We start from the raw sequence: 17,673 nt of genomic DNA on the forward strand, positions 1-17,673 counted from the left end.
ATGACATGATTGCCAAATCTCGGACTGAGGACGAACACCTCGTCAATCTACGTAAGTTGTTCGGAAGGTTGCGGAAATACCAACTGAAGCTAAACCCGACCAAGTGTACCTTTGGGGTAAAGTCGGGGAAGTTGTTGGGATTTATCGTAAGTCAGAAAGGGATAGAGATAGATCCCGAGAAAGTGAAGGCCATCCTTGAAATGCCGGAACCATGCACGGAGAAGCAGGTTCGGGGGTTCTTGGGCAGGTTGAATTATATCGCGAGATTTATCTCGCAACTCACCCCTACATGTGAGCCTATTTTCAAGCTATTACGTAAGAACCAGGCGGTCCTGTGGAACAGTGACTACCAAGAGGCCTTCGAGAAGATCAAACAGAGTCTCGCAAACCCCCTCGGTGCTCATGCCACCTGTAACAGGAAGACCTCTTTTCCTATACATGACCGTGTTGGACGAGTCTATGGGGTGCGTGTTGGGTCAGCACGATGATTCTGGGAAAAAGGAGCAAGCCATTTACTATCTAAGCAAGAAGTTTACCGCATGTGAGATGAATTACTCAATGCTGGAAAGGACGTGTTGTGCTCTGGTATGGGCATCACATCGGCTTAGGCAGTACATGCTCAGCCATACCACGTGGCTTATTTCCAAAATGGATCCCGTGAAATACATCTTTGAGAAACCTGCCCTCACGGGACGAATCGCTAAGTGGCAGGTACTTCTATCTGAATTCGATATCGTTTACGTCACCCAAAAGGCGGTAAAGGGAAGCGCCTTGGCAGATTATTTGGCCCAGCAACCCCTCCAGGATTATCGGCCGATGCACCCTGAGTTCCCAGATGAAGATATCATGGCCCTGTTTGAAGAGAAGCGGATGCACGAGGACATAGACAAATGGATTGTTTGCTTCGATGGGGCATCTAATGCTTTGGGCCATGGAGTAGGGGCAGTCCTTGTATCCCCGGATGATCAGTGTATTCCTTTCACGGCTAGGCTAGGTTTTGATTGTACCAACAATATGGCCGAGTACGAAGCATGTGCCCTCGGGGTTCAAGCGGCCATTGATTTCGATGTGAAACTACTCAAAGTGTATGGAGACTCGGCTTTGGTGATACGCCAGTTGAAAGGAGAATGGGAAACTAGGGATCTGAAGTTGATACCCTATCAAACTCACATCTTGAGGTTAGCCAAGTTCTTTGACGACATTTCTTTCCACCACACACCTCGGGAAGAGAATCAAATGGCCGATGCATTAGCCACCCTGGCATCCATGTTTCAACTTGCCCCACACGGGGATCTGCCGTACATCGAATTCAGATCTCAGGGCAGGCCAGCTTATTGTTACGCAATAGAGGAAGAGCGAGATGGGAAATCGTGGTAATTCGACATCAAACAATATGTCGAGAACAAATAATATCCACCAGGGATTTCTGACAATGACAAAAGGACGTTGAGGAGATTGGCTACTGGTTTCTTTGTAAGTGGTACCATCCTGTACAAACGAAACCACGACATGACCCTCCTACGATGCGTAGATGCCAAAGAGGTGAACTTCATGATTGAGGAGATCCACGAGGGTTCATTTGGGACACATGCCAATGGGCATGCTATGGCTTGGAAGATCCATAGGGCCGGTTATTACTGGCTCACCATGGAGAGTGATTGCTGCGCCCATGTAAGGAAGTGTCATAAATGTCAGGCATACGCGGACAATGTCAATGTTCCGCCACATCCTCTGAATGTTATGTCCGCCCCTTGGCCTTTTTCCATGTGGGGGATAGATGTCATTGGGGCCATCGAGCCTAAGGCTTCGAATGGTCACCGCTTCATTCTTGTGGCGATAGACTACTTCACCAAATGGGTCGAAGTAGCTTCTTATACTAATGTCACGAGAAGTGTGGTAGTCAGATTCATCAAGAGGGAGCTGATTTGTCGATACGGACTCCCTAGGAAGATCATCACTGACAATGGCACCAATCTGAACAACAAGATGATGCAGGAAATGTGCAAGGATTTCAAGATCCAGCATCATAACTCCACCCCTTATCGGCCAAAGATGAATGGGGCTGTAGAGGCTGCAAATAAAAATATTAAGAAGATTGTCCAGAAGATGACAATGTCATACAAAGATTGGCATGAGATGTTGCCTTTCGCCCTGCATGGATATAGAACCTCAGTACGAACTTCTACTGGGGCAACGCCGTATTCCTTGGTTTATGGGATGGAAGCAGTACTCCCATTTGAGGTAGAGGTTCCTTCTCAGAGGATAATAGCAGAATCTGGCCTAAAGGAGTCAGAATGGGCTCAAGCACCCTACGACCAGCTCAACCTTATTGAAGGGAAGCGTTTGACAGCCATGAGCCATGGGCACCTATATCAACGAAGGATAAAGAACACGTTCGCAAGTTCAACAAGGGGGACCTTGTGCTGAAGAAGATGTCCCACGCTGTTAAGGACAATCGAGGCAAGTGGGCCCCGAATTATGAAGGACCTTTCATGGTGAAAAGAGCCTTTTCTTGGGGTGCTCTGATACTCACCAACATGGATGGCGAGGAGCTACCCTCGCCCGTAAACTCCGATGTCGTTAAGCAATATTACGCTTGAAGTCTGGGGCAATTGAGAGGACCGTTGCATGTTCTTTTACTTCCGAGTTTTTGTTTTTCTTGGTTTCCTCCAGGGATTCCCTTTCCCTGTAATTGCCTCATTTCTTTAAAAGAAGAGGAGATGGGTTAGGCTTCAGTCCTCCCTTTGGTTTTAAACCTTGAGTTAGTTTATAATCACCTGAGCCCTCTTCGCTTGGTTCATGGGGTGCCCCAAACGCTTAAATTAAAACTGAACCTAACCAACCTTCACTAAGAAAATCATTGCATTAAAAAACATTCATGCATGCACGTACATATGCATATCTTGTGGTAACAGGGACAGAATTGTCTTAGACCACGGTCAGAAGTCAAGACGAGTTGACGGCAAAAATCAACTAGGGTAAGATGATGACCCGGTCACGCTTGGCCACATATTGTTTGTTTCCTACTTGTAGGTACTTAGGAACGGACGCAAATGGAGGATAGGGTCACGACTGACCGATTGTCGTCCCTTCCCGGCGTTGGACAAGCAGAGAACGTCGCTGCGAGGCAGCCCAGTATCCTTTGAATTCACAGTGATTATTACTATTTTTTGTTTTAAAATAAGTAATCGATGCCTAATTCTAACTTAAGTAGGTTCGAATAGGCAAACGTTAACCTGTAAAGAGGGGGGGCAATGGTTATGTTTCCCCTAAAAAAAAATAGCAGGTTAGCTCGCTTGGGCGAGCAACCCCCGCACCAAAAATATAAAAACGAGGGAGGGGAACGTTTTTGCATTCAAAAACTGCTTTCCCCCCATTCAAAAGCAATACTCACGGGATTTACGAGTTTGCAGCCCTAGGGTCATCATTTTTCACATTTTTTTGATTCCGTTTTGCGCTTTTATTCGTCACCAACAAGTAAGTATTCCATCCTTAAGCTTTCTAGCTTTCCATTGGTGTGTTTTGATCTTCCTTTGGTGCTCTAGATTGTGGGAATGTACTCAAATACGTGGGGCAATTTTGGTTTGTTTTCTTGCTTGATTGGGTTGAATTGAGGGTTTCTATGAGATGGCCCTAGGCCTATAATGCATTTTGGAGCAATGGGGCATGCCACATTGTCCCCATTCTCTTGCTATTAATGCCTAAGCGTGCGCCCACCAAGTGTTCGGTGAAATGCCTCAATGGCATTTGCGCATGGTTTTGTAGGGATACAACCTATGGGACAATTTGGTTTGCGCGTGTTTGCTGTCTTTGGAGCATGTATTCAGTTTCATAAGGGCTAGAATGATTGCCCCACATACACCCTAGGCCTAGGAACCGAAGCTTGTTTTTGGATGCAAGAGAACGCAAGAGTGGGTGCATATTAGGTGAAGCTACCCTTTTTGGCCAGCAATCAGCTATGGGCTATGCCATAAATAGTTTCCTTACACCTATATGCTTAGAAATTTTGTTCATCATGAACATGTAGGTGTAGAATAGGTAGCAATTTACACCTTTGGATATGGTAGCAAGATGCTTGGATTTGTGTACATGTAATTTTTTTTAGGTAGTCAAAATATCTCACAAAAATATATATGTTGCATGTTATGTAAAGAAATACCTTACAAAGATACCTTTTTGATTTGAATGCAATTTTAGTTAGCAAAAAAAATATACTTGAATTTGCATGCAGATTTAGGTAGCAAAAAAAACACTTGAATAAGCATGAAATGTAGCACCTTATTGTGTGGGTAGCCAAGATTCCTCACGAAATTTGTGTATGTATAGGTATTAGAAATACCCGAATGTGCATGTGTGCAATTTTCGGTAGCCAAAATACCTTGAGTATGCATGTATGTAAATTTAGCAAAGGAAATGCATGTGATTTAGGTAGCAAATACGCCTTGGAAGTGCATATACGTGATCTAGGTAACGAAGATGCCTTGATTGTGCATGAGTGCAATTTTTAGTTAGCAGAATATCTTGTGCGAATGTATGTTCGTAAGGAAATATGTGCATGAGTTTGCTTTAAATTTACATTGATGTTTGTGTTTATTGGAGGAGGTTGCATGCGGTTTTTGTTTTGAAGGTAGCATTTCTTGGTGAAACTAACTTCCCAAAATGTTTGTCTTTTTAGGAAATGGCCCTAAGGAAGCTTGCCTCAAAGAGATCCAGGAAAGACAAGGCGGTTGAAGGAACCAGTTCCGCTCCCAAATATGACAGCCATCGTTTTAGGAGCGCTGAGCACCAGCAGCGCTTCGAGGCCATCAAAGGATGGTCATTCCTTCGGGAGAGACGTGTCCGGCTCAGGGACGACGAGTATACTGCCTTCCAGGAAGAGATAGTTCGCCGGCGGTGGGCATCGCTGGTTACCCCCATGGCCAAGTTCGACCCAGACGTAGTCCTCGAGTTTTATGCCAATGCTTGGCCTACAGAGGAGGGTGTGCGAGATATGCGATCTTGGGTAAGGGGTCAGTGGATCCCTTTCGATGCGGATGCCCTCAGCCAGTTCTTGGGATACCCTTTAGTGCTGGAGGAGGGCCAGGAGTGCGAGTATGGCCAGAGGAGGAACCAGGCCGATGGGTTTGATGAGGAGGCCATCGCCCAGTTACTGTGTATACCGGGGCAGGATTTTGCCCGGACTGCTGCTGGGAGACGGGTGCGGATCATGCGCACCAACATGACCACCCTGACCCAGATCTGGATGACCTTGCTGCTCAGCAACATCCAGCCCAGCGATCATAATTCTGACCTCCCCCTGCCGAAGTGTCAGTTGGTGTACGCCATCCTAACACGGATGAGCATTCACATGGCTCAGTTGATCGCTGATGCCATCTATCTATTTGCAGGTATGGCGCCTACCAGGCACCCTCTGAACCCGGATAAGTCCAACAGGGCCTTGGGATTTCCCGCTTTGATCACAGGACTCTGCCAGTCGTTCGGAGTCCCCGTCGTACCTAGCAAGGTGATTCGGCCGCCCATCACCCGGGCTTTTATTGAGAAGTATTGCACGCAGAGACAGGCCCACGGTGATGCTCCACAGGTCACAGACGTGCCGCCACCTCATCAGGCTGGCCCAGCTGGATCATTTGATATGGAGTAGTATTTACGGCATTTGGTTCGCCAGCAGGCAGCCAACCACCGGGCGCATGTACAGACCCATGTCTATTTTTATCAGTTGAGCCTCAGCCTGCAGAGCCAGGGTTTTACTTCTTTTCCATGCCCTACTCCGGATCAGTTCAGGGCAGAGGTCGCATGGCCCGGAGATTGGCCTGAGGCCCGGGCAGGAGGGGCACCAGCAGAGGCACCCGCAAAGGCTCCCGACGAGGCAGATGAGGCCCGCGAGGACGAGGAGATGACCGATTTGCTTGATTTCTTGGGAGGGAGCGGAGCCACATGATTGGGAGATCCCTAGATCCGTATTTCTTTTTTATGTTATGTTATGTTTATGTTTCTGTTTTTTCCTGTTACGTATCATTTTATTTTTGTTTAACTAAGGGACTAACATTTGTTTCGTTTTGATTGACTTTTGTTTTGTACATACATATGGTTTGAGTTGTTACGTTAGTACTTGTTTCGTTGTTGTCAATAGTGTTTTTCGAAATTCCGAAGTCATGTGGAGTTTTCCATTTAGGAACGTCGTCCTAAAAATAAAATGAACCAAAATCATGATGAAAAAGAAAGAAGTGTTGTGAATAAAATGTCTACGTATATGAAGAAAAAGAAAAACGTTTTTATATATATATGTATGTAAAAGGAAAATGTGTATAGAAGGTTTTTGTGTGTGTAAGTGATGCGTGGAGAGAAATTCTTGTGTGTGTGAGCGACGAATGTATATAAATAAATTTTTGTATAAACCACGAGTGTATCTTTGAACAAGAATAGAGTTTTTATGTAGACCGTGTGATGTAAAGAGAAAGAGTTCCAATGCGTGTACAGAAAAAGTTTTTCATGTATAAGAATGTAGATGTACAAAGAAAAGTTTTCCTCATAGAGGGCCATGGGTGTATAGTTTTGTGAATATAAAAATGAAGCAAAAAAAAAAAAGAAGGAAAAAGAAAGGAAGACCTCGAAGGTCGACATGTTATAGTTAGGAAGAATAAATCATTCGTAGAGAGCAAACGTATCTTTTGGAAACAAGGGACTGACGCTAAGAGTTTATTTTCCTGAATAACCGAGATAAGAATGGATGAATTCATTGAACTGATGAAAGAACATAATTGGGAAACGTTGGGTCTGTTTGTGTAAATTCCCGACCGTAGTATCACAATGCCGTAAATGGGATGCTTGAGTGCCCACCTGGCTGTGGCCATGACTAATTTTGCACGTTGTTTCCAAATCATCATTGTCGCGCATGCCTTGTGGAATAATATGGAAGCTCGGCCCGAGACCGACACCTTGACACCCAAATTTGTTTTACCCCAGATATTAAGATCGGGCTCCCACGATAAAAGCCCCCATTGAGACACAACCTTGGAATTTTTTGAACCTTGGCCTATCAAAAGAATCCTCATCCTTTCCCCCAAAGCAAAGGACAGCGAAATCTCATCTCCTCGAGGGAGAGCGAATAGAATGCTAAAACCCGATTTCCCAATGAAAAGAATGGAGAAAGAGAAGTGAAAAGAAAGAAAAGGAAGAAATGGAAAGAAAGAAAAAAGAAAAAGATGAAAACAAAGAAAAGAACAATAAAAAAGAAAGAAAAAGAAGGATTCCCGATCGAAGATCGAAAGGAAGTGAAAAAGGAAAAGATCGGAGGAAAACAGAGTAATTCCCGATCTATGAAAGAAAGAGAACAAAAATTCTTCAAGCCAGATAAATTTTCGGCAAGGTAGGTGACTGCCGGCAAAGGAAAACCCATTTTTGGTGGTTCTTCCTTTCAGATTGCCACTCAAAATCATTCTCGACTGGCGATATCCCGCCCCACATAAACAAAGAGGAAAAGACCGGAACACCCAGTTTCCTCTCAAAAATCACTATCCTCGAGAAAATCCTATTGATCCGTGATTGTACGTGTGATCTTTGATTCGATAGGAAATCGTGTGCAAAATAAAGTCGTGGTGCAGTTATGGTTTGGGATTTGGGTAAAAGACTTGCCTGTGTGAGTTTTTATACACTATGAGTGATTTATTCCCAGTTTCAGCTTAACCTGATGTTTCCCCTGAATGTTCATTCAAAAGCTAAAAGTTGACATCCTGCCTTTCATTTTCGGGTACAAGGAAGATTACCCTTGGCATAAGTATATTGTTTTTCTAAGACATGGTGCTCTCGCGAATGATTTATTTTACTTTGCAAAAAGCATGTTTGCCATTTATAGGTGGAAAAAACCCGGTGGACCATTCGGTCCTGCCTCGCCTTTTTCGGAGCCCCATGAATTGCGTTTTCGTTCATGCATCCTCCACCCACGAGTTTGGAGCCATGCGTAGTGATTGCTTAGTGCAGTTCTCCATTCTCTACCCCTTTTTCGGAGCCCCATGAATTGCGTTTTCGTTCATGCATCCTCCACCCACGAGTTTGGAGCCATGCGTAGTGATTGCTTAGTGCAAATCTCCATTCTCTACCCCTTTTTCGGAGCCCCATGAATTGCGCTTTTGTTCATGCATCCTCCACCCACGAGTTTGGAGCCATGCGTAGTGCTTGCTTAGTGCAATTCTCCATTCTCTACCCCTTTTTCGGAGCCCCGTGAATTGCGTTTTCGTTCATGCATCCTCCACCCACGAGTTTGGAGCCATGCGTAGTGCTTGATTAGTGCAATTCTCCATTCTCTACCCCTTTTTCGGAGCCCCGTGAATTGCGTTTTCGTTCATGCATCCTCCACCCACGAGTTTGGAGCCATGCATAGTGCTTGATTAGTGCAATTCTCTATTCTCTACCCCTTTTTCGGAGCCCCATGAATTGCATTTTCGTTCATGCATCCTCCACCCACGAGTTTGGAGCCATGCATAGTGATTGCTTAGTGCAATTCTCCATTCTCTACCCTGTTTCGAAGCCTCATGAATTGCGTTTTCGTTCATGCATCCTCCACCCACGAGTTTGGAGCCATGCGTAGTGATTGCTTAGTGCAATTCTCCATTCTCTACCCTGTTTCGGAGCCCCATGAATTGCGTTTTCGTTCATGCATCCTCCACCAAAGTGTTTGGAGCCATGCTTCATGATTGACTAGTGAGGACCCTCTAGTGCAATCCTCCATCCTCGCCTTTTTTTTTGGAGCCCCATGAATTGCGTTTTTGTTCATGCATCCTCCACCAAAGAGTTTGGAGCCATGCTTCGTGATTGACTAGTGAGGACCCTCTAGTGCAATCCTCCATCCTCGTCTTTTATTCGGAGCCCCATGAATTGCGTTATTGTTCATGCATCCTCCACCAATGAGTTTGGAGCCATGCTTCATGATTGCCTAGTGTGGACCCTCTAGTGCAATCCTCCATTGTCCAATGTGTTCTTCACTGTCAAGTGCGGACCCTCTTGACTGGGAAATGTGATCTTTGTTATTTTCCTGATTTATTCCTTTGCCAAACGTGTATATATGTATATTATATTATTGTTGTTTTTGTTGTTGTTTGTATTTTGTTTTGTGTTGTGCAGAAAAAAAAAGAAGGAGTAGAGACGAGAGTCGTCATAGACTAATCACGGAAAGGGCAAGACGGACGAAATCAGTGTTTTTATCTTTACTTTCCTCTTACCTCCGGTAAAAGTTAAGTAAAGAGGGGCAACTGTCACACCCTAATTTCGTCTGGGGATTATTATTTGATGACAAGCAACCTTTGATTGGCCGCTTCGAGATACCTGGCACCCTTTGTTGCACAGTATGTGAAGTCCCGAGACGCGTCGGAAATTAAAAGGAAGTATTGTTGCGCAATCCGTGAGTTTCTGTAACTTCTTCGAAAGCTAAAAAGGAGTAAATACATGATCCGTAAGGATTCGTAACCTTACAGAAAGAAAATAAGTATCATTACGAAATTCGTAAAGTTTCGTAACGTTACGGAAAAAGAATCGCCAAAAAAGGGCAAAGGGGGGTGTAAGTAAAATAGGGGGTGCAAATAGTTATTTTCGAATCTGGGCCCTTCTAGGGGTTTCTGGGCAATTTCTTGCTTAAGGTGGAAGCAATCTAGCTCGCTTGGGCAAGCTAGGTGGCAACCACCTCCCCCGTTTTGTTAAAAAATGGGATTCCGGGACACCCGTAATGCTTCCGTAAAATTCTCATAACCCTAAATAAGCATATTTCACTTAATACGGGTAAGAGGGAAGAGAAAAAGAGAAGAAAATCAAGTCCTATATGCTTCTGTAAGGCTTCCGTAACTTTTCCCTAAATTACGAAAGAAGGGGGTGAACTTATCAAAATTGGGGGGTGCAAATAGCAATTTCGAAATTTTGAATTGGGCCTTCCAGAATGATTTTTTGGAGCTGGGTTGCTTCTCTCGCCTGGGCGAGCTGGGCGGCAACGTTCTCCCCCTTTTTCCTATAAATAGGCTGAAGGGGGTTGTTCTAAGGAGCCCAGATCCCCCTGGTGATGTATTTCAGCTGTTTTGGGTGAAAAAAATTGTTTTCGTGAAGAAAATCCAAGCCGAGGTGCTTCAGTAACGCTTCCGAGATGTTTTCGTAAGCAAATCCGTGAAGGTTTTCCTCCGTTATTCACCGTTCTTCATCCGTTCTTAGTTCTTCAACGGGTAAGTTTCCAAATCGAGCTTTTCAATTCATTCTATGTACCCGTGGTGGTCCCCATTTTGTTTCAGGTATTTTTATTCTCGTTTTCATTTACTTTCCGTACCCCCTTTTGACGTGCTTCAGTCATTTATTTAAGTCATTTCTCGCGCAATCAAAAAATAAAATAAATTTCTACCGATCATTTGATTTGTAATATCCGTTAATTTTTGTTAAAATAAATTCCGACCGTTCGGTCGTGCCGTAACCACGTTGTAAATCAAAAAAGAGGTAAAATAATAATATAATAATCAAAAAATACCTTTTTGTAAAATAAAGCAAAAAAAATCAATCGGACGTTTTCTCTTTGGGATTTCTCATTCTTAATCGAAGTGACTAATAACTAAAGTGAAACTAAGGCTAAAATCAACTCGCCTAGTCAAGCTCGTCCACAAAAAAGGTCACTAAATAGGGTTTGAAAGTTTATCATTTCAGTTTTCCTTATCATGTAAATGGATCATTTTTAAAAGGTCCAACGCCTTAAAATGATCGCCTTTCAAGTAAAAAGAATCACTTGATTCACTCTTAAAGAAAGAACTACGTAGGTCTGATTTCCTCTTCGATGGAGGGTACTTAGGAGCAAGAGCCCCGCTTTTGTCGACCTCAAGAAATAAAAAGAAATAAAAGGTAAGATAACGCAATTTCACAATTCTAAAAAATAGGTTGTTGTCCTTTGAGACAAACGTGAGAGGTGTTAATACCTTCCTCAAACGTAAATACAACTCCCGAACTTAGAATTTTCATTTTTGACCTGTTTCCTTCGGTTTTTCCGACGTTTTCCACAAATAAACGTTGGTGGCATGTTGCGACAGAAGGGAACTGAGATTTTGATCATAGATTAGCTTATAACAGATCTTTTAGGGGTGCCTACTGACAGCCAAAGGCTCTAGGATGAGTGGTTTGACATCATTGGCCTCAAAAAGGCTAAAATCATGAAGAAGTTCTTAAAAGAGAAAGATGACGAGTTCAAGTCCAAGTCTCTAACATCCTTTGGAAGGATTGTCCATTGGATATGCATGCATTTTGTCTTGCCTAGAGATTGAACATACCAAGAAGTTGATGACCATGATCTTCTGGCAATTTACTGCCTATGGAAGAAGATTCCTCTCAGGCTATCCCATCTAATCACATCAATCATATTATCAAGGCCACCAAACCCATCAAGTCAACCTCTAGTATGTCTTATGGGATGCAGATGACCCTGGTTTTTAGGAACTTTGAGGGCCCTTGGAAGATGAAGCTAAGGATGATGAGGTGGTGACCTTAGGGGAGAAAAATGTTGCAACTTTGAAGCTGAACCCACAGTCTATAATGGAGAAAGCATGCACTTGTACTAATGAGGAGGATACTCAAAAAAGGAAGAAGAAAAGAAAGAAAAAGAAGAAAGCAAAGAAGGGCAGTGATGCAATCCTACCCCCCAAGGGTATCGAATAGAAGACTCCAAGAGGATTGGGCTAGAGCTGCTAAAGAAGGTTCTAGGGTTCTCATGAACCTCAAGGTAGATTTTTTAGCCCATGGGCCAAGGTTGGGTCCACTCTTATTTGTAAATATTAGAATAGGTTTTTTTTCTTTTGGGCCTTGTATTTTGGCCATTCTAGTAGTATAGGGTTTTAGCCATGTATTTTAGGGCATTTTGAGAAGTCTTTGTAGTAGGGGCTTTTTTTGTATTTTCATGTATTTTGGCATCGAAGTGAGCTTAGCTATTGAAGGGGTGTGTGTAGTCCCCCCCCCCCCTCCCCCGCTCTAGCTTCTCAAGGAAATGTGCTAGAGTCACATATTCTTGTGGCATATTCCTTTCCCATGCTAAGATGCCTTTGGCATATCCTTGGAATATTCCTCTTAGATTCACATGAAATGAAAATGAAATTCACTTTGTGAATTTCATTTATTTAGTGACCTAGGCTATAAATAGAAACATGTGTAACACTTGTCACAACTTTGATGAATAAGAGTCTCGTGAGACACACTTCAAAGTTCAACTTCTCTCCCTTTCTTCCTTCAATTTTCCATGCCACTTTCTCTCTCTCTCTCATTCTCTTCCTCCATTGAAGCTTCCTCTCTAAGCTTCTTATCCAAGACACTCTCTTGGTGGTGAAGCTTCTTCTTCCAAGGCTTATTCCTTATTGGATGGCACCTCCTGTCCCCTCTTCTGCATGATCTTTCGCTGCAACTCCATCACTGAAAATCATCATTAAAGGACCTTAGTGAAGCTCAAAGATCCAGCCTCCATAGAAGCTTCTCAAGTAAGCTTCCATTAGGCAGTGTGTTTTCCAAGGGACCCTTACCCCTTTGTTAGGTCTGGGATCCAATAACCATCAAATGAACCATCATAGCAAAGAAGAAAGCTTCCTTGAGAAGCTAAGGAGGGGCTACTCACACCCCTCCAATAGCTAAGCTCACCCCCATGCCAAAATACATGAAAATACAAAAAGTCTCTACTACAAAGACTACTCAAAATGCACTAAAATACAAGGCTAAAACCCTATACTACTAGGGTGCCCTTAACTTGTAGGGTAGGGTTCCCTTAATTTGTAGGGCACCCTACAAACCTAAAAATTGCCAAAATACAAGGCCCAAAAGAAGGAAAACTTATTCTAGTATTTACAAAGATAAGTGGGCTCATACTTAGCGTATGGGCCCTAATTCTACCCTAAGGCTCATGAGAACCCTAGGGCCTTCTCCTGCATCTCTAGCTCAATCTTCTTGGAGTCTTCTATCCAATGCCCTCGGGGGGTAGGATCATCCCCTCCCCCTTGAAATGGATTTGACCTCAAATCTAGAGCTTCTAGAAACTTTGGGCTTCTTCCCTCAACACCTGTAAAAAGAATAAAAACATATATATTAGTGGTGTTGGGTATGTTAGAGTAGGATGAGGTCTAAAATCCCATTTCCTAGGAATCTTCCCAAGAGGGAGCATGGTTCCTGGCCAACTCAAAGAGTGGTGCTAAAAGTATAGAAAAATATGGGACAGACTTTTTGTAAAAGTTTGTTAAGTCATGGAAGCCCCAAATTTCCCTTATACTTGGTGGAGTGGGCCACTCAGGAATGATCATTATTCTCTTAGGGTCTGTGGGAACCCCTTGATCACTATTTAAAAGATTAAGGAAAATAGTGCAATAACACATACCTTTTTCTGTATTTTGATGTTGATTACACCTACCAAAAAGTACGACAAACCTAAGGTGTTCCATATGAACACCTAGGTTTGTATTGAAACCAAAAATAACAACAAACCTACCTAATGAGTCCCTATGTATGTGAATCATAAAGATGTTGGATGCATCGGTGATTTTACAAAAGAAGGTTGTACCACTCAACACATTCATCATACCACCTATCATAGGGATTTGGTGCCTCATAATGCCTATTTTGAGCGCCAACAAAGCACAAGGATTTAAGTTCTTACGACCCAAACCCTCATCCAACAACTCCTTTACTTGAGGAATAACCTCAAGCTCAAGAGGTATGATAGTGCTAACAAGTGTTCTTTTACAAAGGAGAAGATGTGGAGATTGTCTAAGAAGGGAAGTTTCTTTAGTGTTGGTCTTTATTGCAAAATGGATTTCCTTCTTAGCTAACCTCTTAGAGGAGGCACTTACCTCCTTACACTCCTCCTAAACTATTAAAGTTTGTTCTTCTTTTCCCTTTCTATTCTTTTCCTCATCCTATTTGAGTTTTATTTCTACTTGATCCTTAGCTACCTGTGAAGGTGTTTGAGGATGCAACACAAACGTTGTTTCAAGGTGGTGTGGGGGTTATCTCATTAATTAGGCCATTATAGATGATTTTCCTATCATATTGTCATGGACTACCTAAGAAAAGGTGTCCTACCTCCATAGGAACTGCATCACAAATCACTTCACCCTTATATGTTCCAATGGGGAAGGGTACTTTCACTTGTTGATTGACTATCATCTCCCTTTGCTCATTGAGCCATTGAAGTTTGTAAGGCTTTCGATGGGGAGTGATAACAAGGCTCAACTTACAGACTAATCTTGTGTTGCAACAATTGCAACATGAACCACTATCTACAATGAGAGAGCATGTGTTATAAAAAATTTTACACCTTGTGTGAAAAATATTCTCTCTATGAGATTGGGTCAAGTCACAAGATTGGTCTCCTATAAGCCTTCTGACCATTAAAAGGCCCCCTTCTTCTTGGGGGTATGTTTCTTCACTAGATTCTTCCCCTTTTTCTTCTTCACTTTCACTAGAGGAAGGTGAAGTAGTACTCTCATCTTGGCTACTATAAATATCTTGGTCTCTCATAATCATGGTTTTCTAGGTGGGGCATTAAGAAGCAATGTGTCCTCTTCCAAGACATTTAAAGCAATTTATAGAGCTAGTCTTCTCTTGCATACTAGCCTTAAGGGGTTGCTTTTCTATTGTCTTCCCTTATCATCTTTGGGCTTAGAAGGTGCAGCCCTTAAGATGCTTTGACCATGGTCTTTCTTTGGATAAGAGTGAGAGCCATAAGATTTTGAAGTAGGCTTCCTTTTAAGTTATTGCTCTACCCATATGCAAAGTTGGACTAGATCATCTAGGTCCCTATATGGAAGAAGCTCAACCTTGTCCCTCACTTCCATATTAAGTCCACTAAGGAACCTAGCAATTCTTGTTCTTTCCTCCTCCCTAAGGCCTACTCTCAAAAGGAGTAGTTCCATTTGTTGCCTATACTCTTCAACACTCATACTCCCTTGTCTAAGCCTTTGGAGCTTGTCCATAAGCTCCCTTTCATAGTAGGAGGGGATGTGCCTCTTTCTAAGGGCACTTTTCAAGTCATTCCAATACTCTTCTAGAGGATCCCCATGAATCCTTCTTTCCATAACAAGAGAAGTCCACCAATAGAGGGCATACCCTTGGAAGCTAAGGGTAGCCAAAGGAACCTTCCCTTCCTCACTTGTATGATGGCAAGTGTCAGACCCTAATTCCATCCGGGGGCTATCATTCGCTGATGTTTTGATTCTCGCTAGCAGAATTGTGTTGTTTGACACCAGTTGATGGAAGCTTGCTTGTGGGGCTTCTATGGAGGCTGGATCTTTGAGCTTCAATGAGGTCCTTTAATGGTGATTTTCCACCATGGAGATGTAGCGGAAGACAAAGGAGAAGAGGTGAGAGGAGGTGCCATCCACTAGGGAATAAGCCATGGAAGAAGGAGCTCCACCACCAGGATGAGCCTTGGATAAGAAGCTTGGAGAGGATGCTTCAATGGAGGAAAAGAAAGAGGGAGAGAAAGAGAGAGGGGGGAGCACGAAATTGATGGAAGAAAAAAGAGAGAGAAGTTGAACTTTGAGTTGTGTCTCACAAGACTCTCATTCATCAAAGTTACAACAAGTGTTACACATGTTTCAATTTATAGACTAGGTAGATTCCTTGAGAAGCTTCTTTGAAAAAAATTCCCTGAGAAGCTAGAGCTTAGCTACACACACCCCTCTAATAACTAAGCTCACATCCTTGAGAAGCTTCCTTGAAAAGATTCCTAAAGATGAGCTTAGCTTCACACACCTCTCTAATAGCTAAGCTCACCTCCTTGAGATGAGAAGCTAGAACTTAGCTACACACCCCTTATAATAGCTAATCTCACCCCCATGACAAAATACATGAAAATACAAAAAAAAAGTCCCTACTACAAAGACTACTCAAAATGCCTCGAAATAAAAGGCTAAAACCCTATACTACTAGAATGGCCAAAATACAAGGCCTAAACGAAGGAAAAAACCTATTCTAATATTTACAAAGATAAGCAGACTCATACTTAGCCCATGGGCTCAAAATCTATCCTAAGGCTCATGAGAACCCTAGGGCCTTCCCTTGGATCTCTGGCCCAATCTACTTGGAGTCTTTTATCCAATGCCCTTGTGGGGTAGGATTGCATCATTCCCTCCACCTTGGAAAGGATTTGACCTCAAATCCCGAGGTTCTTCATACTCTGGGCTCCTTCCCTCAACACCTGTAAAAAGAACAAAAACATATGTATTAGTGGTGTTTGGTATGTTGAAGTAAGGTAAGGTATGAAAACACATTTCCTGGGCATCATCCCATGAAGGAACATGGTTTCTCACCAACTCAATGACTGGTGCTACAAGTATAGAAAAATATGGGACAAACCTTTTGTAAAATTTCCTTACACTTCTCTTTAACTACTAATGGTTGTCCTTCTTCTTGGGGGTAGATTTATTCACTAGATTCTTCCCCTTTTGCTTTTTCACTTTCACTAGAGGAAGGTGAATTAGTAGCCTTATCTTGGCTACTATGAATGTCTTGGCCCCTCATAATCATGGTTTTTGCGGTGGGGCATTGAGAAGTAATGTGTCCTCTTCCAAGACATTTAAAGCAATTTATAAAGCGAGTTTTCTCTTGCATACTAGCCTTAGGGGCTTGCTTTTCTATTGTCTTCCCCTTATCATATATGGGCTTAGAAGGTGTCACCCCTAAGGTGGCTTGACCTTGGTCTTTCTTTGGATAAGAGTGAGAGCCATAAGATTTTGATGTAGACTTCTTTTTAAGTTGTTGCTCTACCCTTATTTCCCAAACTAAGTTAGCCTCTACATTGTCCTTCCCATGGAAGTATGGGAGGTTAATGTTAGCCTCTTGAGGCTTTCTTTCCTTTTCTATTCTATGGGAGTGAGGTCTAAGATGTGACCTATGCCTTCCTTCATAATAGTCACGAAGTTCTTCACTTAGGCTTTTGCAAGAGTTATGACTACTATAGAAGGCATGTTTTTCTCTTTTCATTTCTTTCATTATTTTTCTTCTTTTTTCCTCTCTTATTTTCTTTCTTTCATCTTGACTTATTTCTTCCACTCCTTTTTTTTTCCTTTTTCTTTTCTCTCTTGTTTTTCTTTCCATAACTCAAGGGAACTTAACTCATCTAAGATTCTAGATAAAGAGTCTTTATGACTAGTACCCTCGCCATTAACACTAGATGAATGATGACTCATGCTGGTTCCTAAGTTGTGGTTCTTTCTTGTTGGAGGTTTGAAAACAAAAGGTAAAAGAAACTATGGTTGAAAATAGCAAAAATAAACGCTAAAAGAGGTGTGAAAGATAAGCTAAAAAAACTAATTGGTAAAAGGCAAGCTACCTAGGCGGTTTGACAATGGAGGGTAAAGGAAAAACCTATGAAAGTAAGCAAAAATTAAAGTGCAAGAAATGCAAACTAGGCAGATCCTAAGAAAGTTTGGATGACCTCATTTAAGGTTCCCAACAAAACACTCACTATCCTAAGGGAAAATTCCTAAAATTATTACACACAAATGGAAGTAGGGTGACCTATTGGAGGCTCCCAACTTACTTCCAATGAAAGGCCTTTTTTTTACAAAATTTGAAAGCAAAGCAAATTGCCAATTACAAAAAAAAAGTCCTCAATTGTGGTGGCTATTCTCTCTTTAGTGCTTCACTCAATTTGGAGTGATTCTTAGTCTAATAGCTCTTAAGGTG

This window comes from Glycine max, chromosome 1, assembly GCF_000004515.6.
Source record: "Glycine max cultivar Williams 82 chromosome 1, Glycine_max_v4.0, whole genome shotgun sequence".
Classification (NCBI taxonomy): domain Eukaryota; kingdom Viridiplantae; phylum Streptophyta; class Magnoliopsida; order Fabales; family Fabaceae; genus Glycine; species Glycine max.